Genomic DNA, 27,714 nt, shown 5'->3' on the forward strand with positions numbered 1-27,714 from the left:
AAAGTAAAACCAGTGATGGGGGATTCCCACATAATATGGCTAAGAAAATAGATTACATTAAAACTCATGAAAATAGACATTATCTAGGTGAAGAAAATTAGGAAAAAAAAAAAAAGGGAATAGAGTTTACATGCAGAAGATGGGGGGTGGGGAATACCAGGACAAAAAATTAAATCCCCTAAGAAGAGTATAAAATTTCAGACACATAAAATTTGCTATCAGAAAATCTGTTGAAAATGTGAATTTGATATGGCAAGATCTCAAAAATATGAAGATAACACAGCAGAGAAATAAAAATGGAGATTGCAGAACTAAAGAAACAAATTAATGGCCAAAATAAATCCATCAAAAACTATTGTATAACTTAGAACATAAATAAATCAGATAACTCATGGTTGACAATCAAGTTTCTTCTGCAGAAAAAAAGATTTTTTTAAATTAAATGAAGAAAAAATTTAGAGCGACGGTAAGGGGAGTGAAAGATACAAGTGTCCAAAATGTTCCCACAGACATAGAATTAATAAAAATTAATATTAAAGAGATAAATGAGACAAAAAAGATATCATGATTACAAAATGGTTTCCTGATTGCTGGGGAAGATGGCGGCGTAGGAGGACGCTGGGCTCACCGCACGTCCTGCTGATCACTTAGATTCCACCTACACCTGCCTAAAGAACCCAGAAAACTGCCAGAGGATTAGCAGAACGGAGTCTCCGGAGCCAAGCGCAGACGAAAAGCTCACGGAAGAGGGTAGGAAGGGTGGCGAGGCGGTGCGCGCTCCACGGACTGGCGGGAGGGAGCCGGGGCGGAGGGGCGGCTCGCCGGCCAAGCAGAGCCCCCGAGTCTGGCTGGCAAAAGCGGAGGGGCCGGACGGACTGTGTTCTGACAGCAAGCCCGACTTAGCATCTGGGAGGTCAGAAGTTAACAGCTCTGCTCAGAAAGTGGGAAGGCTGGAGGACAAAGGGAGGGAGAGCTGCTGAGCCCCCGGACAGCAGAGCTCAGCTTGGCGGGGAACAAAGGCGCTCGCCAGCGCCATCTCCCTCGCCCATCCCCCAGCCAAAATCCCAAAGAGAACCAGTTCCTGCCAGGGAACTTGCTCGCTCCGGGCAAACACCCAACTCTGTGCTTCTGTGGAGCCAAACCTCCGGCAGCGGATCTGACTCCTTCCCGCTGCCACAGGGCCCCTCCTGAAGTGGATCACCTAAGGAGAAGCGAGCTAAGCCTGCCCCTCCTGCCCCCGTGCACCTTGCCTACCCACCCCACCTAATACGCCAGATCCCCAGCACCACAAGCCTGGCAGTGTGCAAGTAGCCCAGACGGGCCACACCACCCCACAGTGAATCCCGCCCCTAGGAGAGGGGAAGAGAAGGCACACACCAGTCTGACTGTGGCCCCAGCGGTGGGCTGGGGGCAGACATCAGGACTGACTGCGGCCCCACCCACCAACTCCAGCTATACACCACAGCACAGGGGAAGTGCCCTGCAGGTCCTCACCACTCCAGGGACTATCCAAAATGACCAAACGGAAGAATTCCCCTCAGAAGAATCTCCAGGAAATAACAACAGCTAATGAACGGATCAAAAAGGATTTAAATAATATAACAGAAAGTGAATTTAGAATAATAGTCATAAAATTAATCGCTGGGCTTGAAAACAGTATACAGGACAGCAGAGAATCTCTTGCCACAGAGATCAAGGGACTAAGGAACAGTCACCAGGAGCTGAAAAGCGCTTTAAACGAAATGCAAAACAAAATGGAAACGACGACAGCTCGGATTGAAGAGGCAGAGGAGAGAATAGGTGAACTAGAAGATAAAGTTATGGAAAAAGAGGAAGCTGAGAAAAAGAGAGATAAAAAAACCCAGGAGTATGAGGGAAAAATTAGGGAACTAAGTGATACACTAAAAAGAAATAATATACGCATAATTGGTATACCAGAGGAGGAAGAGAGAGGGAAAGGTGCTGAAGGGGTACTTGAAGAAATTATAGCTGAGAACTTCCCTGAACTGGGGAAGGAAAAAGGCATTGAAATCCAAGAGGCACAGAGAACTCCCTTCAGACGTAACTTGAATCGATCTTCTGCACGACATATCATAGTGAAACTGGCAAAATACAAGGATAAAGAGAAAATTCTGAAAGCAGCAAGGGATAAACGTGCCCTCACATATAAAGGGAGACCTATAAGACTCGTGACTGATCTCTCCTTTGAAACTTGGCAGGCCAGAAAGGCTTGGCACGATATCTTCAGTGTGCTAAACAGAAAAAAATATGCAGCCAAGAATCCTTTATCCAGCAAGTCTGTCATTTAGAATAGAAGGAGAGATAAAGGTCTTCCCAAATAAACAAAAATTGAAGGAATTTGTCACCACGAAACCAGCCCTACAAGAGATCCTAAGGGGGATCCTGTGAGACAAAGTACCAGAGACATCACTACAAGCATAAAACATACAGACATCACAATGACTCTAAACCCGTATCTTTCTATAATAACATTGAATGTAAATGGATTAAATGCGCCAACCAAAAGACATAGGGTATCAGAATGGATAAAAAAACAAGACCCATCTATTTGCTGTCTACAAGAGACTCATTTTAGATCTGAGGACACCTTTAGATTGAGAGTGAGGGGATGGAGAACTATTTATCATGCTACTGGAAGCCAAAAGAAAGCTGGGGTAGCCATACTTATATCAGACAAACTAGACTTTAAATTAAAGGCTGTAACAAGAGATGAAAAAGGGCATTATATAATAATTACAGGGTCTATCCATCAGGAAGAGCTAACAATTATAAATGTCTATGCGCCGAATACCGGAGCCCCCAGATATATAAAACAATTACTCATAAACATAAGCAACCTTATTGATAAGAATGTGGTCATTGCAGGGGACTTTAACACCCCACTTACAGAAATGGATAGATCATCTAGACACACAGTCAATAAAGAAACAAGGGCCCTGAATGATACATTGGATCAGATGGACTTGACAGATATATTTAGAACTCTGCATCCCAAAGCAACAGAATATACTTTCTTCTCGAGTGCACATGGAACATTCTCCAAGATAGATCATATACTGGGTCACAAAACAGCGCTTCATAAGTTTACAAGAATTGAAATCATACCATGCATACTTTCAGACCACAATGCTATGAAGCTTGAAATCAACCATGGAAAAAGTCTGGAAAACCTCCAAAAGCATGGAGGTTAAAGAACACCCTCCTAACGAACGAGTGGGTCAACCAGGCAATTAGAGAAGAAATTAAAAAATATATGGAAACAAATGAAAATGAAAATACAACAATCCAAACGCTTTGGGACGCAGCGAAGGCAGTCCGGAGAGGAAAATACATTGCAATCCAGGCCTATCTCAAGAAACAAGAAAAATCCCAAATACAAAATCTAACAGCACACCTAAAGGAAATAGAAGCAGAACAGCAAAGGCAGCCTAAACCCAGCAGAAGAAGAGAAATAATAAAGATCAGAGCAGAAATAAACAATATAGAATCTAAAAAAACGGTAGAGCAGATCAACGAAACCAAGAGTTGGTTTTTTGAAAAAATAAACAAAATTGACAAACCTCTAGCCAGGCTTCTCAAAAAGAAAAGGGAGATGACCCAAATAGATAAAATCATGAATGAAAATGGACTTATTACAACCAATCCCTCAGAGATACAAACAATTATCAGGGAATACTATGAAAAATTATATGCCAACAAATTGGACAACTTGGAAGAAATGGACAAATTCCTAAACACCCACACTCTTCCAAACTCAATCAGGAGGAAATAGAAAGCTTGAACAGACCCATAACCAGCGAAGAAATTGAATCGGTTATCAAAAATCTCCCAACAAATAAGAGTCCAGGACCAGATGGCTTCCCAGGGGAGTTCTACCAGATGTTTAAAGCAGAGATAATACCTATCCTTCTCAAGCTATTCCAAGAAATAGAAAGGGAAGGAAAACTTCCAGACTCATTCCATGAAGCCAGTATTACTTTGATTCCTAAACCAGACAGAGACCCAGTAAAAAAAGAGAACTACAGGCCAATATCTCTGATGAATATGGATGCAAAAATTCTCAATAAGATACTAGCAAATCGAATTCAACAGCATATAAAAAGAATTATTCACCATGATCAAGTGGGATTCATTCCTGGGATGCAGGGCTGGTTCAACATTCACAAATCGATCAACGTGATACATCACATTAACAAAAAAAAAGAGAAGAACCATATGATCCTGTCAATCGATGCAGAAAAGGCCTTTGACAAAATCCAGCACGCTTTCTTAATAAAAACCCTTGAGAAAGTCGGGATAGAAGGAACATACTTAAAGATCATAAAAGCCATTTATGAAAAGCCCACAGCTAACATCATCCTCAATGGGGAAAAACTGAGAGCTTTTTCCCTGAGATCAGGAACACGACAGGGATGCCCACTCTCACCGCTGTTGTTTAACATAGTGCTGGAAGTTCTAGCATCAGCAATCAGACAACAAAAGGAAATCAAAGGCATCAAAATTGGCAAAGATGAAGTCAAGCTTTCGCTTTTTGCAGATGACATGATATTATACATGGAAAATCCGACAGACTCCACCAAAAGTCTGCTAGAACTGATACATGAATTCAGCAGAGTTGCAGGATACAAAATCAATGTACAGAAATCAGTTGCATTCTTATACACTAACAATGAAGCAACAGAAAGACAAATAAAGAAACTGATCCCATTCACAATTGCACCAAGAAGCATAAAATACCTAGGAATAAATCTAACCAAAGATGTAAAAGATCTGTATGCTGAAAACTATAGAAAGCTTATGCAGGTAATTGAAGAAGATATAAAGAAATGGAAAGACATTCCCTGCTCATGGATTGGAAGAATAAATTTTGTCAAAATGTCAATACTACCCAAAGCTATCTACACATTCAATGCAATCCCAATCAAAATTGCACCAGCATTCTTCTCGAAACTAGAACAAGCAATCCTAAAATTCATATGGAACCACAAAAGGCCCCGAATAGCCAAAGTAATTTTGAAGAAGAAGACCAAAGCAGGAGGCATCACAATCCCAGACTTTAGCCTCTACTACAAAGCTGTCATCATCAAGACAGCATGGTATTGGCATAAAAACAGACACATAGACCAATGGAATAGAATAGAAACCCCAGAACTAGACCCACAAACGTATGGCCAACTCATCTTTGACAAAGCAGGAAAGAACATCCAATGGAAAAAAGACACTCTCTTTAACAAATGGTGCTGGGAGAACTGGACAGCAACATGCAGAAGGTTGAAACTAGACCACTTTCTCACACCAGTCACAAAAATAAACTCAAAATGGATAAAGGACCTGAATGTGAGACAAGAAACCATCAAAACCTTAGAGGAGAAAGCAGGAAAAGACCTCTCTGACCTCAGCCATAGCAATCTCTTACTCGGCACATCCCCAAAGGCAAGGGAATTAAAAGCAAAAGTGAATTACTGGGACCTTATGAAGATAAAAATCTTCTGCACAGCAAAGGAAACAACCAACAAAACTAAAAGGCAACCAACGGAATGGGAAAAGATATTTGCAAATGACATATCGGACAAAGGGCTAGTATCCAAAATCTATAAAGAGCTCATCAAACTCCACACCCGAAAAACAAATAACCCAGTGAAGAAATGGGCAGAAAACATGAATAGACACTTCTCTAAAGAAGACATCCGGATGGCCAACAGGCACATGAAAAGATGTTCAACGTCGCTCCTTATCAGGGAAATACAAATCAAAACCACACTCAGATATCACCTCACGCCAGTCAGAGTGGCCAAAATGAACAAATTAGGAGACTATAGATGCTGGAGAGGATGTGGAGAAACGGGAACCCTCTTACACTGTTGGTGGGAATGCAAATTGGTGCAGCCGCTCTGGAAAGCAGTGTGGAGGTTCCTCAGAAAATTAAAAATAGACCTACCCTATGACCCAGCAATAGCACTGCTAGGAATTTATCCAAGGGATACAGGAGTACTGATGCATAGGGGCACCTGTACCCCAATGTTTATAGCGGCACTCTCAACAATAGCCAAATTATGGAAAGAGCCTAAATGTCCATCAACTGATGAATGGATAAAGAAATTGTGGTTTATATACACAATGGAATACTACGTGGCAATGAGAAAAAATGAAATATGGCCTTTTGTACCAACGTGGATGGAACTGGAGAGTGTGATGCTAAGTGAAATAAGCCATACAGAGAAAGACAGATACCATATGGTTTCACTCTTATGTGGATCCTGAGAAACGTAACAGAAACCCACGGGGGAGGGGAAGAAAAAAAAAAAGGTTAGAGTGGGAGAGAACCAAAGCATAAGAGACTGTTAAAAACTGAGAAACAAACTGAGGGTTGAGGGGGGGTGGGAGGGAGGGCAGGGTGGGTGATGGGTATTGAGGAGGGCACCTTTTGGGATGAGCACTGGGTGTTGTATGGAAACCAATTTGACAGTAAATTTCATATATTAAAAAATTAAAAATAAAAAAAAAATGGTTTCCTGAGACAAAAATAGGAACTGCATGTTTAAAGGACCAACCACATGCTAGAAGAAAAAAAAAAGATCCAGAATAAAAAGACCAAGTCATACATTGTGACATTTTTGTATGTTAAATACACAAGAAAAAAAAAAAGGAACTCAGTGGAAGAAGCCGGAGGCCAATACCTTAATATCTGAGAGAAAGTGCGGCCCCACTATATAGGTATTATAGTACCTACTACAGTCAATTTAGGAGAAGGAACGTGATAAGTCAAGGACACCAGCTTCCACGAGCCATTCTTAATGGACGCTGACATTGGGAGGCTCTGATTAAGTCAAAAGACAATAAAATAATGTTAAACATTTCATTTGGAGAAATGGTTTACAAAAAAAAAATAGTGTGAGCACTTAACTCATTTACATATACACATAAGAAAAAAATATTGCTGAAGAATTATGTTAATAGAGGAAAATATAAATGTCTAAATGTCCACATTTTATGGGAATAGAATAATTAACTCAACTACTGGAGACTTGTAGAAAGGAAGAGAGTAAAGTCTCAATTTTTATAGCAAAGAGTTAAAACATTCTAATATTGAATCATGTTGTCAATTGATACTTTTTTTTTTTTTTTTTCCGGTTGGGGGAGAGCACAAGCTGGGGAAGGACAGAGAGAGTGGGACAGAGGATCTGATGCCAGTTGTGTGTTGACAAGCTGACAGCAGTGAGGCTGATGTGGAACTTGAACTCTCAAATTGTGAGATCATGACCTGAGCCAAAGTTGGGTTCAACCGACTGAGCTACCCAGGTGCCCCTGCAGCTTCTTTCAATCTTCTACAAAATCTTAAATTACAGAGTGGTCATTTGGAATAGAATATCCTATTAGATAAATAAACAATTATCTAAATCTGTACTGTCCAGAACAGTACCACATGCAGCTGCTGAAAAGTTGATCTGAGACTGACCTGAAATGAGATGTCTTCCAGGCATAAAATCCACACTGGATTTTGAAGACTTTGTGAAAAAAATAATGAGAAATATCTCAGTGAATATTTTTATATTGATATGGTATTGACATGATAGTATTTTGGATATACTGAGTTACATACAATACATATTAAAATTAATTTCACCTTTAATTTTTTATACTGTTAAATGTGACTACTAGAAAATCTAATACTACATATATTTCTCACATGATATTTCTATTGGACAGCACTACCTTACATTTGATTTACTTTATATTTGTAATACCTGGTAGGCAGTACTTTTTAGGTAATTATCTTGGATATATTGCATATGTGTATGTATATGTAGAAATCCTATATTCTCTAATTGCATATAAAAGTTAAAAGCTAATTTAGTTTGATAGATAGATACTCTATGGAATTCAATTCATTTGAACTTGCTTCTTTGTAAGAGCAGTAGCAATTAACCATGGAAGAAATATATATTTTGTTTTGCTTTGTATTTTGAGTTTTTGCCACCTTTGTTTCAATTACACACTGCTATAATTAAGCCCTTGAATTCAGTTATTGTCAACAGGGACCCTAATCATAAACGAAGACAGTGATGTTTGGTTAATTACATGCAGGTGGTTAGAATTCCAATTATCCTTGGTTATAGTTACCTGGAGTCCCAGAAAGAGGCATTTGGGAAGTGACAGTATGTGTATGTTTGGATATAATGATATCAATATTATAGCTTTTCTCTTTTATAGTTTTCTCAATAATTAGAGTCACAGAGACTATTCAGATTATGATCTGGAAATGAACTTAGAGTGAGAGATCGCAAGGTAATGTTGAACATTTAGGTCCTGGAGACCATAATCTCCTGAGATTGGAGGTGCTGAAGAGGGCATTATAAGAAGTAATAGCATAAAAACTGGTAAAGCGAAAGGTAAAATTTTAGACAGATCATAAGACGATGAGTGCAGAGTCGAGTGATCTCTTGCCAGGTTTGTGTGCCATGTGGGGAATTCTAAGAAACATGCATAACCTGCAGTGTCAAAAGGAAAGATTCAATGTTTAAAACTTAGTGACTAGTGTAGCTTCTTCTAAAGCACTTTCATTTTTGCCTTGTAACTTTTAAAAATGTTTTATCTCATTCTTAGTATTCTCAGAGGCAAAGTTCTGAATCTATATTTTTTAGTATTTCCGGGTCTTCAGGAATCCTCTAGTTTAGCTATTTGTGTGATATAAGCATTAGTTAGAAATTACACCCCAGTCTGGAAGGCTAAATGGTTTGCTCACACCCACATACAGGAGGAGCAGAGCTGAGATTTGAGCAAAGGTTTGTGAGATTTCAAAGCCCACACTCATTTTAAGTCATAAAGGCAAATACCTAAGAACTTATTATAGTTTTTAATGTTTGTTTTTATTTTTGAGACAGAGAGAGAGAGAGAAAGTGCAGGGGGGTGGGCAGAGTGAGGGAGACAGAGGATCTAAAGCTGGCTCTGCGCTGACCGCAGAGAGCCTGATGCAAGGCTCAAACTCACAAGATGTGATATCAGGACCTGAGCCAAAGTCTGACACTTAACCACCCGAGCCGCTCAGAAACTCCTGTCATGATTTTTTTAAAGTTTCTGTTTCAGACTTTAAATAATTCACGTCAAATGAGAATGATAAACCCATCAATACCAGAAACACATTATTGCAACACAGATGTCCTACTCTGGAAGGACAACAAGCACATGTCATACCTATTTGTGATCAGGTAAATAGAATGATGCCCAAATTCTTCAACTGTCTTCAAAATAAAGTCCAAGTGTGATTTTGAACCTGCTTTCTTCTATCACTATCTACCTCATACTGTAGTTCCATACATGCTGAGTGTCTTGTGCTTACTTAAACAAGCCATGATTTCACTGACATTTTCTCTTTCCTAGGGTGAAAACACTCCATACATGTTCTACCAACTCTTGGTGTGGTTGACTTCTACTTAGCTTTCATTTTTGTTTCTTCCTGAGATAGTCACCCCTTCTCTGTGGTAATATTTCATATACACCCCTATTATACCACACTGTATTGTACCATACTATACTGTACTCTAGTTTTCTGTCCACTTCTCTGCCTTTCACAGTATAATTTGCATAGCTGAAAACCAGGAGCTTCCTTTAATCACAATTGTAATCAACATTGATTAGGGCCTGGCATATAGCATGTATTATACACACATACAGGGACTTAATGAATTATTCCTAAATGAACAGTTTAAATGAATTTTCCTAAAAGAAAACAAAAACCTTCTCTATTAATGTTTCCACTATTGTTTTAGACTACATGTCTTCCAAGTCTAATCACTCACAGTGACATCTGATTAACTCATCTGCTTTATTCACCTTCAACAGTAGTGTTCTGTTAAATGTTGTTGTTATTGTTGCTTATTACCCTGGCCTCTATTCCTGTTTACTTTTTCAGAGAATGCTTAGGTTACACTATTAGCTTTATTACTGTTTTTTTTTTTTTCCCACTTCAGGATTTTCCCTTTATTATCAATACTGAGGAGTTAATGCAGAGAATAACTTTTTAGATTACAGATGGGACAGCTGAGCTCCAAAGACTGAACTGGACTTTTTCACAGACATGTTGGACCATGTTTTTCTGGTCCGGAAAGCCTTGATGGAGCCAAGGCTTTGGGTTGCTTTCACCTCCACCCCACCAAAAGCCCTAGGAGCACAAATGAACTAGAAGGAACTTATCAGGGCCTTTGCCTCAGCTTCAAATAGTTTCAGTCTCTGAAAGTGGATGAAGATGATCTTACACTAAAAGTATTGATAGAAGCAGACAAATTCCACCTGGAGGACAAAAATGTTATCTTAGGGCTCAAAGTTCTACAAACAGTCACTACAAATGTAATGACCTGCACAAAGTAAAACATATCCATGCAGATGAGAAGATAATACCATCCGAATGAAAACCGACATGAAAAGAAAGATCTGACCCATAGGGGTTACTGATAGTAGAATTACCAGGTACAGATTTGCACATGCTCATTAGTTCCTGACTGAAATAATAATAGTTCTGTTGGACCACAGGTGAATTGGTGAGATGTTATTTTAGTTATGAAAGGTGACTTCTGATCCCAGAATGGAGTAAGCCAAGTAAATATCTAAAAGTAGAATATTCTAGATCCTAGAATTTAGATATGCAAGGCCCTTAAGTGAGAAAACCAAAAGGGGTGGAGTTCTCTTAAAATCAGTAAGAAGGCTAGTGTGGCTGCATCAGAGTGAATGAGGAGGAGGTCTCGCAGACATAGTCAGGGGGCAGGTCATGCAAGGCTTTATAGGACACAGTAAAGAGTACTGGGTTTCTTCTCAATGTGAGGAGAATCTTACAAAAGGCATGGAACCCAATCTTCCTTGAATTTTTTAAAAGAATATTATATGTGGAGAAAGACTATAGAGCAGGAGTCCTCAACCTAAGAACCATCAGCATTTTGAGGCAGGTAAATTGTTGTTGTACAGGGCTATCCTTTGCACTGTATGGTGTTTAGCAACATCCCTGGCCTTTGCCCAGTAGATACTAATTAACACCCTTTAAATTGTGACAACCAAAACTGTCCACAGACTCTGCCAAATTCCCTTGGCAAGAAGGAGAGCACAGTAACTCCCAGCTGAGATACACCTGCTCTAGAGGTCAAGATTGGAAGCAAGAAGATGTGTGAGAAGGCTCTTTCAGTGGTGTCAGAAAGATGGTGGCCTATTATAAGAGAGTAGTGTTAGAGATAATGTAAATGGTTAGATTGAGATATATTCTGAAGGTAGAGGGGACAGGTCACGATGTTACTGAATGTGGAATAGGAGAAAGAGAAAAGTTATGGAGTGGAGTTAGGGATCTTAAATTTTTATTCTGCTATAGACCCCTTGGTCAGTTGGATGAAGCCTATAGACCTTTCTCAGAATATTATTCAATGAATATACTATACACTATTAAAAACAAAACAAAATATACTAAAATGAATTTGCAGTATTGTGATTTATAAGAAATATGTATTTCATGCTGATGACCAAATGCATATTTGGTATATATTTGGCCTTCCTTCATGGTTCCTGGCTCACAGCTCCGTAACCTTTGAAATCTCCTAAGTGATAAGAGCAATGGGAGCATCTTTTGTCATAATATTTAATCCTGCCCTCAGTTCCTGAAATCTGACTCTGGACCATAGGGTAAAATGGATATCTTGTCATTCATAAGCCCCTTTCCACCACAATTGGGTTAATGTTAATGAGGTGACTTTCGGAAAGCACCTGAGGAAGGGGATTGGTTGCCAGAGGAACCCACCTAACATAGAGGAGGGAAACTTTTAGTCCCACTCCCTGATTTCCTGGGAGGGGAGAGGGACTGGAGGTGAAATCATTCATCAGTGGCCAGTTATTTAATAAATCATGCCTATGCAATGTAGCCTCCATAAAAAACCAAAATGACTGGATTCAGAGAGCTTCCAGGTTGGTGAACATGTGGACATTCAGGGAGAGTGGCTCAGAGGGAGCACGGAAGCTCTGCACCCTTTCCCCATACCTGGCTCTACACATCTCTTCCATCTGGCTGTTCTTGCATTACGACCTAGTGAGTAAGATGTTCCTCTGAGTTTCCACTCCAGCAAATTAATTGAACCCAAGGAGGAGGAAGTTCCCAGACCTCTAAATTAATTCTTGATTTTGGCTCAGGTCATGATCTCTTGGCTCCTTAGATCAAGCCCCACGTCAAGCTCTGTGTGGACAGTGCAGAGCCTGCTTGGGATTCTCTGTCTCCCTCGCTCTCTGCCCCTACCCCCCCAAAAAAATTAATGAACTTTGAAAAAATGAAACCTATTTCCTAGTAATTTCTACACTGTTTTATGTTATAGAAGCAAATTCTACATTCTTTTATGCTCTGACAATAAAACATTTTCCCCCCATAGATTATACTGTCATTGTTTTTCTCAGACATGTTTTATTTTTTATAATCACATATTTTAACTAACACATTGAATTCATAGCCCTCGACTGAGAAAAATATGAATCTGATACAGTACAGATTTTGATCTCTAAGTCATTATTTTTATTTGCTATAAAACAGCAAAAAATTGACTTCATTCTTTTCAGACTTTTGAATTATACTAAAAAATACAATATTCTTTGTTACCTTAAGCTTTTGGCAATTCTCACCAATCTGTAGGCAATACTGAATACTGAATCCCAGGAAAATTTCAACTTGAGCTACTCTGCTTCATTGTCAAGTGATTGCCTATTAGGAGAAAAATCTAACAGACGTTGGCATGTGAATTTAAATGAAACCTCCTGATGGTTGTTGCAACTTAGAAGCAACACCTGCTGCCCTTTTAAAATAATTTGCATCCTTTCTTGGGTTTCTGTGGGTCCTATTCAATGAGCCAGAGACAGATGCTTCTGTTAGCCCCAGAGCTCCTTTTCTATTGCCTCATTTGATTCTCCCCTTGAAGTAAGACCAAACATGATTCTGGTGTTGGGGTTAAGGTTTGAAAAATTTATCAGTGAATTTAGAGTGAATACTCTGGACCGGCAAACTCACCAGATAGGACTGTGTCTTAGAATCGTTAAGTCCTGCTCTTTCACTTCAGCAATTTTCTCTCTTTAAGATCAAATCATCCTCTCTGATAAAATGAGATATTCGCATGATTTATAAACAATCCAGCGCTGAGCAAATCATAAGCTTGATCACAGATAATCATTTTGTCTGGGCAGTGGGGAATGCTTATTAAAACAGAACCTGAATTAAAACTGTCCTGGTTTTGAGTCTTCCAGCTGATCTTGAATAAAATACCTTGCCAATTAAAGTCAATTATTTTCAGAGCACCTGGGTGGTTTAGCTGGTTAAGTGTACGGCTCTTGATTTTGGCTCAGGTCACGATCTCACATTTCGTGAGATTGAGCCCCCGCTGGGTTTTGTGCTGGCAGTGTGGAGCCTGCTTGGAATTCTCCCTCACCCACTCTCTCTACCTCTCCCCCACTCATGAGCACGCTATCTCTCAAAATAAATAAATAAACTTAAAAAAAAATGAAATAAATTATTTTCATGTTCAGAATGTGGATACCTCCATTATATCATATATAAGGGTAAATATAAAAAGAATAATGCTTGGCACACTGGAAAATCCTATAAATAATCACATTATTAATTACTTAAATAAAAGTTATGTCTCCAATCTTGTTAAAGCTTAAAACACTATATTAGAATTTATTATAAAAATTTCAATTTACTTACACATTCTTAATTCACGAGCTTAATTTCAAAGGAAATTGAGACAGGTATCTTAACTGACCTCAACAGATGCTGCTTTCACCATAGGAACACTTTTAATCAGTATACGGGAGAGGTGGTTTTTATGTTTGTTATTGTTCCTGTTTGTTTCATACAGAGCAATCGAAGAAGAGCTCATTTCCTGAATATTAGATGCACCTTGTTAAAATTCTGTTTGCAAATCTTTGACAGCATTAAAGGTCATTAGTGTTACTAATTGTAAGACATCACAGGAATGGATATGATCAGGAGAATAAATGAATGAGGAATGATACTCTGATTCAGCTTTTTTTTTTTAATTTTTTTTACATTTTATTTATTTTTGAAAGACAGAAAGAGACAGAGCACAAGCAGGGGAGGGGCGAAGAGAGAGGGAGACACAGAATCGGAAGCAGGCTCCAGGCTCCGAGCTGTCAGCACAGAGCCCGACGCGGGGCTCGAACCCACAAACCGCGAGATCATGACCTGAGCCGAAGTCAGACACTCAACTGACTGAGCCACCCAGGCGCCCCTTGATTCAGCTTTTAAAAAAATGGAAGAGCATAGGAGATGTTTGCTTTGCTTTAGTTAGCAGAAACACACACACAAGCATACACACACACATTCACACATATATTTAGTTCTATATGTACGGTGTTTATTAAGAGACAAAATATGTTGTAAAGAAATGGACTCTTGAGCAGACTAGAGTGTGAACTTGTATTTGTAATCAAAAGATGTCTCTGGTGGTGCGTGATGTATTAAATGTGCAATTCGGTTTGGGGAAGTACTGAACTCATTCATACACTCAGGAAATGCTAGGAAGAAATTATATTGTTATATTTTCTGACCTACATAATAAGCCCCAACATATTCTCGCTCACTGCGACAAAACTTCTGAAGTCTTGGGTCAGTTAGAGAGTTATCAAATTTACCAGCAAGGTTGTATGGTGAAATGAGGCTCCTCAAGAGAAATGCAATAATAATTATGACAGTTAAGTGTAAATCATACTTTATTTTTATGAATTTAGTGGCTATTATTTCATGAAAAATGAAATGATTTTGCTAATTTCTCTCTTAAAGCAGAAGAATTAATATGTATTATACAGCTACCAGGTGCATTTAGCATAGGCATTTTCTTTTAATTTTCCAAATACACAGGTATTGCTAAATGGTGCTAACTAAATGAGTTGCTCAAGATCAAATAATGAGAAATTCATAGAATCATGGCTTATATATTTATTCATTTCTCTAGCTTGATTGCCATGTAATTGACAAATAAAATTGTATATATTTAAAGTATACAATGTGATGATTTGGTATATGTATTCATTGTTAAATGATTACAGAAATCAAGTTAACGAACATGTCCATTGACTCACATAGATCTATTTCTCCCCCACTTTGATGAGAATATTTAAGACTTACTCTTTTAGAAAATTTCAGGTATAAAACACAGTATTACTAAATTTAATTATCATGATGTATTACATCCTCAGAACTTATTCATCCTATAACTGAAAGTTATGATCTTTGACCAACATGTCCCCATTTCCCCTCCCCCTAAACCCCTGGCAATAACAATTCTTTTTTTGATGAGTTTGTTTGTTTTTGTGAGCTTATTTAGGCTATTTCTGTATCTTAGTTATTGTGAATAATGCTTCAATGAACATTAATGTGCATATATCTATGCAATATATTTATCCAGAAGGGGGATTGCTGGATTCTTGGTTGTTCTATTTTTAATTTCTCAAGGAATACTGTTTTCTATCATGGCTGTACCAATTTACATTCCCACCAATAATGAGCAATAATTCCCTTTTCTCAACATCCTCACCAACATTTGTTATCTATTGTTTTGGTAATAGCCATCCTAAGAAGTAAGAGGTAGTTTTGACTTGCAATTCCCTGATGATTATTGATGTTTAGCACCTTTTCATGTACCTGTTAGCTATTAGTATATCTTCTTGAGAGAAAAGACTATTCATACAATTTCCTGATGTTTAAATGGGATTATTATTATTTTTTTTTGCTATTGAGTTGTATGTGTTCCTTATATTTTAGACATTAAGTCCTTATGGTTTATACATATTTTCCTTATTGATTTTTGGCCTAGATGAAATATATTGTTGAAGTAGGGTATGGAAGTCTCCTACCACTGTTGAATTGCTCTCTATTTCCTCTTCATTTCTGTTCATATTTTCTTGGTAAATATGGCAACCCAATGTTGGATGCATATATATTTATAATTGTTGTATCCTCTTAATGAATTGGCTCTTTTATCATTATACAATGACTTTCATTGTTATAATTATTGAGTGACAGTCTATTTTGTCTGATGTAAGTATAGCTACCTCTGTTCTCTTTTAGTTTTCCCTTCATTTTCATCCAATGTGTGTTCTTAAAGCTGAAGTGAATCTCTTAGAGATGGCATATGATTAGGTCTTTTTAAAAACCCATTTAGCCACTCTATGTTTTTTCATAGGATAATTTAATCTATCACATTTAAAATAATTATTGATAGGTAAGGACTTACTATTACCATCTTATTAATTGTTTTGGGGATGATTTTAGTTCCATTGCTCCTTTCTTCTTCTTTTACTATCTTCCTTTGTGATTTGATGATTTACTCTAGTAGTATGCTGTTATTACTCTAGCTTTTCTGTATCTACTGTAGGTTTTTGCCCTGTGGGTAACATGTAGCTTGTGTAAAACATCTTCATTATAACAATCTATTTTAAGCTTAGAACTTTAATCACATAGAAAAACTCTACCCTTTCTTCTCACATTTTATGCTTTTGTTGTCATGATTTAAATATTTTATATTGTGTATTCACTTACAAATTACTGTCGCTATCACTAGTTTTAATGTCTGTCTTTTAACCTGTATACTAGAGTTCAGCGATTTAAAGCACCATTACGATATCAGAGTATTCTGATTTTGTTTAAAGATATATATCTATATATATCTTTGCTATATATATAGCAAAGATATATATAGATATATATATCTATATCTATATATATATAGATATATATATATAGATATATATAGCAAAGATATATATAGATATATATCTATATCTATATATATCTTTGCTAATGAGTTTTACACTTTCATACATTTTCATGTCACTAATTAGTGTCCATTCATTTCAACTTGAAGAATGCACTTCAGTATTTTGTAAGGCAGGTCTAACTGATTGTCTGGGGAAGCCTTTATCTGTCCTTCATTTCTAGAGGAAAGGTTTGTAGGGTAAAGCATTCTTTTTCACCCGGTGCTCATCACAAGTGCCCTTCTTAATACTTATCCTCCATGTAGCCCATCTTCCACCCACCTACCTCCATCAACACTCAGTTTATTCTCTTTCATTATGAGTCTCTTGTGGTTTGTTTTAGGGTAAAGCATTCTTGACTTTTGGCACTTTGAATATATCATTACACTCTCTTCTGGCATGTAAGGTTTCGGCTAGGAAATTTGCTATAGTAGTTTTATGGGAGTTCCCTTGCATGACCTCAGTTTCTTTTTCCTTGCTGCTTTCAAAGTTCTCTCTATATCTTTGTCTTTTGATAGTTTTATTACAATGTGTCTTAGTGAAGTCCTCTTTGGGTTGTATCTGTATGGGGACTTATGAACCTCATGTACACACTGCACTCACAGCAGGAAAGAAGTACTTAAAAAACAACATACTAAAAATAATTTATAGCGATCATACCCACAAACATATATAAAAAAAATTCTCTCACTTTTGAAAGCAGCCAGGTTTTGTCTGTCATTGTATCCTGATCTGTACACATTTATTTGTAGACCACTGGTCTGAATCTTTCTTTCAGGGAAAATCATCAGCATAGTCATTTAGAAACTGTGAAGCTGTGCTTGAGGGGCCCTATTTTCCTCTCTGTTTCCTTGGGAATTTCTTGTCTTTTGTTTCCACAAATGCCAAAGCAGCTTTAGATGCCAGTCTAGCTTCCCTCCATCTTTGGTCACCCTCCTGAGGGATGGTCTGCACCAAAGTGTCTCTGCTTTGAATCTACATCCTGCCTTTTCTGATGTCTGTTTTGTGCATGTAGACTCTATTTCTCCTTTAAGTTCATATGTTATGCTGACTGTTTTCTCTCAGGATGTAAGCATATATGTGTTTTACTTTTCCTCAGGTTAAATAAACAGACCTTCCCATGAACTTATGTTTAGTTTATTTGCTTCAAAGTCAAGCTCCTGGGTTCTGGGATGCTCTTGATATATAAAATATATGTGTTTATCATGCAAAATCCGCCCTTAAATTAACCTCACATGAGCTTCTACTAGTATTTTCAGTATGAAAAATTTTTATTAAAAAAAAATAATTAAGCTTCTAATTGCTAAATTCATTGGATCTTTTGCTTTTTCCTTCAATTCTAATACATCTGACACTACTGAGCACCCTGCACTTTGAGATACTTTATGAAGAGTTACACATTATAAATTAGCCTTTTACTGAAGGGGAAATAATTTATACAATGACTATATATAAGCACATTGTTGTATGATTTGTTCCTCAGAGTATCTCCCTGGTATTGAATTATTAGGTCTCTTTGGAACTACTGACTAATACATTCTTGAAAAGCATTCGCCCTCATCATGTTTCTATCACTTTTCAATCCTGAAGTCCTAGGTTTGGTCCAGACTTATTTATCTTTATTCTTCCCTCCCAAATGATCCCAGGGATTTAACATGAATCCTACTTACAAAAGTCTCCTTCATCCTGTAAGTATGTTTTCTCATTTGCTCTGATAAGAGCATTGCAAAGTGGAGTACAATCACCATCTCTGTTCCTTTCTGATATTCCCAACGCGAAATACCCAGATATTTTTTTTTGTCTTATCAGTTTCTCTATAAATAATGAGATAATAGTCTGCATAACATCAAAAGCAGCAGCAATAACAGTAGCTATAAACAGGTGAGGTAACACAGTTTTCTAAATTCTTAGAACAGTGTAGTTGATGATTTCTTCAGATCAAGAAACTAAGTTTCCTTTTCTCTGGTTCCCCTGGAAAAGTAAACTGTATGAGGGCAACTGTCATTTTTGCACGTAAACTGTCACTTAAAAATAGGTTTGTCCCCAAGGAGGAGACCCTGACATTTGCAACAGAATGGAAGAAACTGGAAAATATTATGCTAGATAAAATAAGCCAAGAACGGGGACTGGGTCGACGCCCAAAGTGTACAAAGTTGCAGCTACATATAATGAAAAAGTATAGAGATGTAAAGTATAGTCAATAATACTGATAGCTACAGTCCACAATACTGTATTGAATACTGGTAATTTGCTAAGAGAATAGCTTTCAGATGCTGTCACCACACATACACACAAGATAAATATGTGCGAAAATGAATATGTTAATTAGCTTGACGGTAGAAATCATTTCACTATATATATGAATAACAAATCATAATGTTTAAAAATACACAATTAAAAAAGCAAACTTTGTTTCTGGATTAACCCCTTTCACCAGGCAATATAGTCTACACAGCTTGCTCTCCTATAGGTAATGGTTTTATAAATATATAATTTTTGTGCATCTGATTCTCCATTCAAATATACAATTCACTGACAGTAGGAAATGATGATAGAAGACAAAGTTAACTTTTTAATAATTTAGGATATGCAAAATGACATTTACATGTCCTCTACTGCTTTTATTTTATTTTAGTGAATAAAAGCACAGCAGAGGGTATACGTGCATATGGATGCAAATTTGAGTGTCTAGATTGGCTTCAATTATTCATGGCAATCTCTGTCCAAAGGTTATTTTCTAAACTTTATTTTGATTGTTTTCATCATTAAATTCTATGTCCTTTGGGCAAGTTCAAAACTAACTCTTCGCAGGTTGACTCAAAATAGTACCCTCGTCTCCCACATTTCTTTTCTTTCTTCTGCCCCCATTTCCTCATCTCATCCCTCTTGTCCATCCCTCCAACCTTACCAGCTCCAGACCACAAGATACAATAGAAGCTTTGCTAGTGCAATTGTTTCACAGGTAGAATGAAGATGGGGGGAAATTCAGAAATTTTGGGTAGCAGCCCTTCTAATTTGAAAATCGAAATTCATTTTTTATGTAAAAATATGACTGATTTATCTAATACATAATGACTAATTCGATTTTTTTTAGACTGGCACTTCTCCTATGGTTGCTCCTCTGGAAGAATAGCTTATAAATTCCTGATAACTACTAACATTCGAGACTTTCTCCTGTGAATCAGCACATACTGTTTCTTTACATGGAATTCCAAACTTCCTACTCTTTGCAACACTGGCTTCCTCTCATTTTTCAGGATTCTTCAATGCCACTTTTATTGTGTTGACTTGATTCTTGCTTATAATATGTATTTACTAGCTTTGAAATGTATCCAAAAAGAATAAAGTTGGCTTCAATGCATGACTTTCAATCTCTCTAGAAAGCATAGCACTTATTCAATTTATTAACTTAGGAAAAACAACTAAGAGGTGAATTTATTTGTGAGAGAGCTCATATATTTATGAAGATACATTTGTTCTTGAAAGGTTATTTTCTGCAAAGTAAGATACAGTGTTACTTCCTGTATTCAGACCTGAATGCAAAAGAGCTCGTTCCAGTCTCAGGACTAAGTGCTGTCATATAGCTAGATAGTTTTTTCATTCTAACTTCTGATCCTTTAAGCATTTTCAGAGGCAATGATAACCTTCACCATTACAGGGTACTGAAATAGCAGATAGACAAAACTAAGTTACTTCTCTCTGTGAAAGAACTCTAGTTAAGCAGAAGGCAGCAGGTCTCAAAATCAAACACTGGTTATACTCCAGTTCTGATGTGCACTGGGTATGAGATGACTGGCAACTACTTAACCTCAGTAGGCCTTGGTGTCCTCTTATGTAATACTGGTCCTTCTTCATACATTTGAACAACTTTTGGAAGTGTCCTATGCAATCATGAGCTACTGATGTGGTGGATAGTTTTCTCTCCAATATGCTCATACAGTTCTGTGTAATTCTCCATTATAGTGTAATTACACTAGCTTACAGTGACTAGCTCTGCTTGAATATAAGCTTCTTTTATGTAGGGGCTACGTTTTACATTTGCTCTTTATTATTAGCATCTACTATAGTACACATAAGAGACCCTCACTGGATATTGAATGAGAAAATTAATCCCTCTAGGAATAGTCCCATTATTTCCATTATGAGCTGAATATTCACACTTCATCTTGAAACACTAATATAAGATGAAAAGAATTTTTGCAAATTCAGGGATCAACGTTGCTGGCATTTTAAATTCACTTGGACCAAATCTGAGGAAGGAAATGTGAGAAATTAAAGAGTGATAGGTACAAGTGTTGAGTAGGTAGTCATATTATCTAGGGATTTTAGGAAATCAATAGACTCAATTAATCAAGCCCTTACAATCAGGAAAGGTGACCCTGAGTTCAACCTGCTATTGTGTGGCAGAGATAATGTGATAAATCTGACTCTCAAATAATCCCCTAAACACATTACAGCTCATCAACTGTTTTTTCTAAGAATTATTGGACACCTACTAAGGAAGATGGTGAAATAAAGTCATATGAGCCTCATCTCGCATCCTTGCTAAGCCTACTTACAATATCATCTGTAAATTACTGAACAGAGACAAGGCCAAAAGAAGAGAAACTAAAGTGCTTAGAAAACCTTCAATGATATATACCATCTACTGAAAAGTTAAAAGTTGGAAATAGAGCAGAGTTTTGGCTTTTCTATAATTTTTGTCATATATAGACATAGCATATACTGATAATTTTGGATAAATCATAATAAATATGCCATAAACTATTGAATACCAGTTGTTCTCTCTCTTTTTAACATATAAAGTGTTATTTATACAGTCTTCATGGTAGTCTAGGACAATCTATTAACTGTGGAATATTTTACAAATAAGTCCTATTGTCATTATTATAATAATGGCTTTGTCTTCTGACATAGAATCCTTAAAATGTCAAGCAGATAGGGGAAATCCAACAAACCAATTTTTGATGGTGTAGAATCAAGACTTTCTACTAAAAAGTGTTTGCAAATGTTTCTTCTTGCATTTGGAAGGTCTGCATTTTAACTAAAAATGTGTGTTAGCATAGTATGATGTTTTCATTTGAAAAATACACTTTATTTCAGGGAAAATGCACTTTAAATCACACTGACTGCACTTTGTTACACATAGCAAACTAATGTAAATAGTGTATAATGCAAATAAATTGAAAAGCTAGAGGTTATTGATTGTGGGAAAATGAAAACCAATATATTTTGTGTTTTAAGAAACATGTAGTTCTTCCTGTAGGGAATGTGTTTTACCTCTATATGGCAAAGGAGGAAAAACAAAAAGAAACAAGAATATCATAGTATAGGCACATAGGACTATGTAATTGTAACAACAAAATAGTGGTATGTAACAAATCACCCCAAAACTTAGTAGCTTAAAATAAGAACGATGTAGTTTACCCAAAATTCTGTTGCTCTGCTTGGCCGTGTGCTTGGGCCACTAATAAGCCTGTAAAATCTAACAGTTTGGTTGGGCTACACAATAAGAAATGGTCTCATTCACATGTTGGTGCTAGCTGTAGGCTGGGCCATTTGTCTCCAACAATTTTGTCCTAGCCTGGCTTTTTGTATGTTGACAGAATTCCACGGAGGCAAGCCCCAAGGTGCAAATGCTATTCAAGCCTCTGCTTATGCCATGATTACTGATGTCCCATTAGCTGCAGAAAGTCATCTGACCAAACCCAGGACCATTGTGGCTGGTAATTATGCAAAGGAATAGACAAAGGGAAGAGTGATTCATTGGTGCCATTACTGCAACACTTCAACGTGATAGTTTATCAGTATAGATGTCTAATATAGTCCTAGTATCATCTATGCCTGTGGATAGGTACTAACAGTAAGAACATAGTAAGTAAAAGCCATAGAGGCTATAGCAATGGCCTTAACCCACCAATAAACTCAGAGAAATAATTAATCACCATATCTCCTTCCAAATTGCAAACTTATTGGCCATCTAAGTCTTTCTTCTTTCAAAGGAAATCAGAACCTCTAAGCCACTATATTAACAAATGCTTGAGAAGGCTTGTAAGGTAATAAAATCTTAGAAACATAGTCTATTTGAAAAGTAATGTAGTCATAGATTTATAAGGTGTTTATCAAGTTCAGTCCCTTCATGATGAATGGCAAGTGATTTGCCCCTCAAGAGTGGGAAGAGTATAGACTTCAGTGATAGATTGAAACTGAATTTAGTCTCCATGCTCCTTTTTTTTTTTAAATCAAGGATAGTTTAGTTTAATTGAAGGTAATATCTCCCATTAAACATGCACTTTGTAAATATTATATGTAATTTTTGTGGTCCAGAGCCCTTCTTATCGCCTTGATCAGAGAGGTGTATGATCAGTGACCTCACAGCAAGACATTTTCAGTTAATCATCTCAAAACACAATTGAAAATTCTAACCCTAGGAATCGTGGAGGCAGAAAGTGCAACAGGGCCTAAAGATTGGTTGTACCACTGGCTCACTCTCTGTCCAGCCTTGACATACCATCTTAATTTCATTAACTATTTGTTTCCTTTTGTATGAAATGAAGAGGTAAAGGGAAGGCTGGTCTTGGAGAAGTCTGGGTTGAACCCAAGCTGAATCATTCTGAGGAAGCATATTTACGACATTATTAATCTTGCTGTGTGAAGTATCACCCTGAGGTGATATATACATAAGGTTGATAGATATCTTTTTAAGATTTAAAAACTATCTGACATGTTTGCCTTCTAAGCAAGTTTAGTGCTCCTATGCAAGCAGCACAGGGAAGCTGTGAAGAGCTTTAAAAATGTGGAAGTCCTGAGCCTCGCTCCTTTTCTGCCATAAAGGCATCAGAGAGTCTTCATTTCCTTTTTATGTGCCTAGAGAGGAGAACTTTAGCTTTTCTGTCTTCTTTCCTTGTTTCCCCTCCTTTTAATTTTCTTTTCCCTTCTTTCTCTACTTCATGCCAATCATTATGTAATGGTTATCAGTTGCTAATAATGTTCAGTAATGCCAAGCTGTACAAGTCATGAACTGTGAATTCCCCCTTGTCTTGTATCACACATCCTTCTACAGAGAAGTCTATTTCCATGGAACTGGGCTTCATCTTTCAACACTGCATAGCATGTTCTGTTGACTGTAGTTAGGAAGACATTGGTCAGTCTTTTCTTATTTACATCTTACTCATTCTCCATTACTGGCATGTACTTTCCCCAGATACATACCCTACCCTTCCAACAGTGCCACATTTGCTTACCATTCTCCTTTAGATGAACCATTTCATCCCTTTTAATAGGTCCAACGTGCCCCAACCCACCCATCTGAGGTTTGACCTTCCTGGGCACGTGTGTTCATCTTACAGATTTCAACTGATCATCCAAAAGAGGACCCATTGTCCTTTTATCATCACATCCTCACCACACCAAAATCAATATCCTAAATCCTTGATTTCAAAGGGCAGTAAGATTAAGGAGTCATATCTACCTTCACTTTTTATTGCACCTCTTACAGACGAACTTCAAGTCCTGGAAATTCTTCCTTTATATTTCTCTTATTTTTCTTCTCTTTTTTAAAACTGATTTTTCTCTTAAAAATTAAATCTTTTCTCAATTCTCATAATTTCTCCTTATTCTCCATTCTCTAATGTTCCCCCTTTTAATCCATCCCACACGTGACTACAAGGCTCATTGTTCTGAGCTTAGTTTTGTTCACCTCCTTTCACTTTGCTCTGTGCTGCCTACAGCAAGCAAGCAAGCAAGCAAACAAAATAATCTAAATAAAATTTTCCACAACTCTGTACCTGAATCCTAACCACTATCTCCCATTAATACTTCTAAGGTTCTTAAGCTTCTGTCTTCTTGGTCACTCTTGCTCTGTTGTCTCATAATTTCACCTAAGCTGTTCTGTTTTCTCAGCCCAGGTTCACCCTAATCAGACAGTCACTTTCCCTTACCACTTTTACCATAAAGTTCCACTTTCAGTGAGCATTATGTTACTGAAGTTTGCTAAGGATTATCGATGCAAGAAATAATGGTATAATTACCAACATAATGTATTGCTGTGGTATGAATATTGGTGTTCCCCCAAAATTCATATGTTAAAATCTTAATGCCCAAGGTGATAGCATGAGGAGGTGGGGCCTTTGGGATATACTTAGGTCTTGAGGGTGGAGCCTCAGGAGTGAAATTAGTTGTTCTTCTAAAAGAGAAACCAAGCACTCCCTCGTCCCTTTCCACCATGTGAGCACACAATGAGAAGGCCTTGGCTATGAACACTCACCAGAATACGACCTTGCTGGCACCTTGATCTTAGAGTTCCCAGCTTCCAGGAATAAATTTTTGTTGTTTATGAGCTACCCAGTCAGTGGTATTTTGTTACAACAGCCTGAATGGACTAAGACACATATCAAATTATATTAGCCTTTGCTAGATGCCAAGAATGACTTGTTAGACACTTTTGTTCTTAGTAACCTGACCTTTTGCTGCGTTTCTGAGACACTAATCTAAGTTAACCTTACGTCTCTTCTATAAGCCTTACCAATCCTCTCAAAAATAAAATTCATATTTTCTTCCAAGTATAAATTTACCCTTCTGAGAGTCATGCTCAGATGGGACCACCTGCATGGCAAATAGGCACCCATTCTCCTCAGAATAGAATTCAAGTTCCCTAGTCCTTCAGGATCCAGCATCTACCTACCTATCAACTCTTATCTTTTCTTACAACCTCCCTCATAAGTCCTTCCCCCAGAGAATGCTGAAATGGTGCTTTTTTCTGAAAGTCCCATGCTTTCTTTCCTCTGAGGCTTTGCACTTCCTGTGACTTCTACCTGTAACATGCTGTGACTTCTACCTGTAACATGATATGTAATTTTCCCTGTCTCATTCTGTAACCAGCCCATACATCATTTCCTAAAAGACTTTTCTGATTACCCATCCATTCTGACCTAGTCTATCGCTCACCTTCTCTGTTACAAGTTGTAGTTGCCTGGTCAGACATTGATCCTACTTAATGTCTGCTTGCCTATTTCTGTTAAGTAATGGCAACAGAAACTATGTTTTGCTTTTAATTCTTGTGACTCTACAGTCCCTACCCAGCATAGAATAGATGATCAACACATGTTTTTAAATAAATTAATTAATTGTTATTAGAATTTTGATTTGCCTATAAGATGGGACTACCTAATGCACTTTAATGACCTGTTTCCAAATATTTTTGAAAGAGAATTAAAACATGTATTATACTAGACTACTTTATATTTAAACTGGTAAGGATTTATTCTCTCATGTTTGACTGACACTATCATGTATATGTCACTCATTCCTGACATAGTTTAAAAACTATGCATCAGAATATTGAAATACTAGGTAAACCAATAACATTAATAGTTACTGAGTTTGGCAAACATCACCTTGTGCTTTGTTTTCAGTATGAAATAAGGAAGTATGAGAAATTGTCTGTACAACATTGGCAGGAAGGATTTTAGGAATACTAGGAAAGGAAAAAAAAATATGGTTTACAAGTGACAGTTCACTGAGTTACTTCCTTTGTCATTGGAATAGCTTATTGTTGCAGCTTTTAATTTCCCTTTGCTAAGCCATGTTCTCTGCTTAACTGTGGTATCATTTAGTGCTTGGAACTATTACTCTCTAGACATTTGTCTCTTAACATAACATTTAATTCAAAGGCCACTCTGGAATGTGCCCAAGCTAGTTATAAGATATACTAGAAAAGGAGCTTTAGTATGTCCTATGTTACCTTTCCCCTTTGTAGAGTTGAGTAACTCAGCAATTATGCTTTAAAAAATCATTCCCCCCACTCAGAGATCTAAGTACATCTACCCAAAATCCATTTACATTTTTCTCATATTGAGGCTCATCTAAATAGTCTCTCATATGGTACCTATAGGAAACAATCCAATTCTTCTTAGGAATTTGGCTTCCCAAATGCTGACTTCTAACCCTTTTGGGCAGTAATATGGTCCAGTGTTTATGAGCAGTGTCATCCAAAATTCTACTACCTTTACATGGCCATTTTTTTTTATATGAAATTTATTGTCAAATTGGTTTCCATACAACACCCAGTGCTCATCCCAAAAGGTGCCCTCCTCAATACCCATCACCCACCCTCCCCTCCCTCCCACCCCCCATCAACCCTCAGTTTGTTCTCAGTTTTTAACAGTGTCTTATGCTTTGGCTGTCTCCCACTCTAACCTCTTTTTTTTTTTTTCCTTCCCCTCCCCCATGGGTTTCTGTTAAGTTTCTCAGGATCCACATAAGAGTGAAACCATATGGTATCTGTCTTTCTCTGTATGGCTTATTTCACTTAGCATCACACTCTCCAGTTCCATCCACATTGCTACAAAAGGCCATATTTCATTCTTTCTCATTGTACATGGCCACTTTTTAATCCATCCCATTATACTTGGGCCTCAGATTTCTTACCTTACAACTGAAGTCCTTAGAGTTTTTATGAGGAAGGTCTGACCCTGCTCTTGTTGCTTTTTCTATCCTCCACAAAGATGCCAAGGAACTTGACTTCCATGGTGTTCCAAATGTAGAATTTCGTAGAAGAAGCTTTATTTCTACTTGTATGGCCAAGGGATCCACTGGGCTGTGCCTCATAAACTGGTCTATGATAAAGTTTCATATGTCTGAGCAGAAAAAAAACAAAAATAAAAAACACTGTACCTCAGCATTTTCCAGCAAGTTGATTTGATTCATTTAACGTATATTCTTTGTTTTGAGATAATGTCTTTTCCTAAGTTCTTTGTATTACAATACCACTTGTCCTATGAAATGGTGATGACAATAGACGGATGTTAATTACTTTCAAATGTCCTTACTTGGAAAAATCAAAGTTCTTAAAACTTACTTTTCTTCCCCAAAACATATTTTGGAGATATTTACTTGCCTGTGAAATTC

General features: G+C 37.3%; 1 long non-coding RNA gene across 1 annotated transcript in view; it reads right to left on the reverse strand.

Annotated features, from left to right (window-relative positions):
* LOC122200656 overlaps nucleotides 1-27,714 on the reverse strand; it is a 71,058-nt gene that overhangs the window by 7,881 nt on the left and 35,463 nt on the right. Inside the window, exons 2-3 of the long non-coding RNA XR_006193884.1 lie at nucleotides 27,235-27,443; nucleotides 7,478-7,526 (exon numbers count right to left, since the gene is read on the reverse strand). This is a non-coding gene — a long non-coding RNA (uncharacterized LOC122200656). The remainder of the gene's footprint in view (nucleotides 1-7,477; nucleotides 7,527-27,234; nucleotides 27,444-27,714) is intronic.

The sequence above is a fragment of the Panthera leo genome, chromosome D1 (assembly GCF_018350215.1).
Source record: "Panthera leo isolate Ple1 chromosome D1, P.leo_Ple1_pat1.1, whole genome shotgun sequence".
Lineage (NCBI taxonomy): Eukaryota > Metazoa > Chordata > Mammalia > Carnivora > Felidae > Panthera > Panthera leo.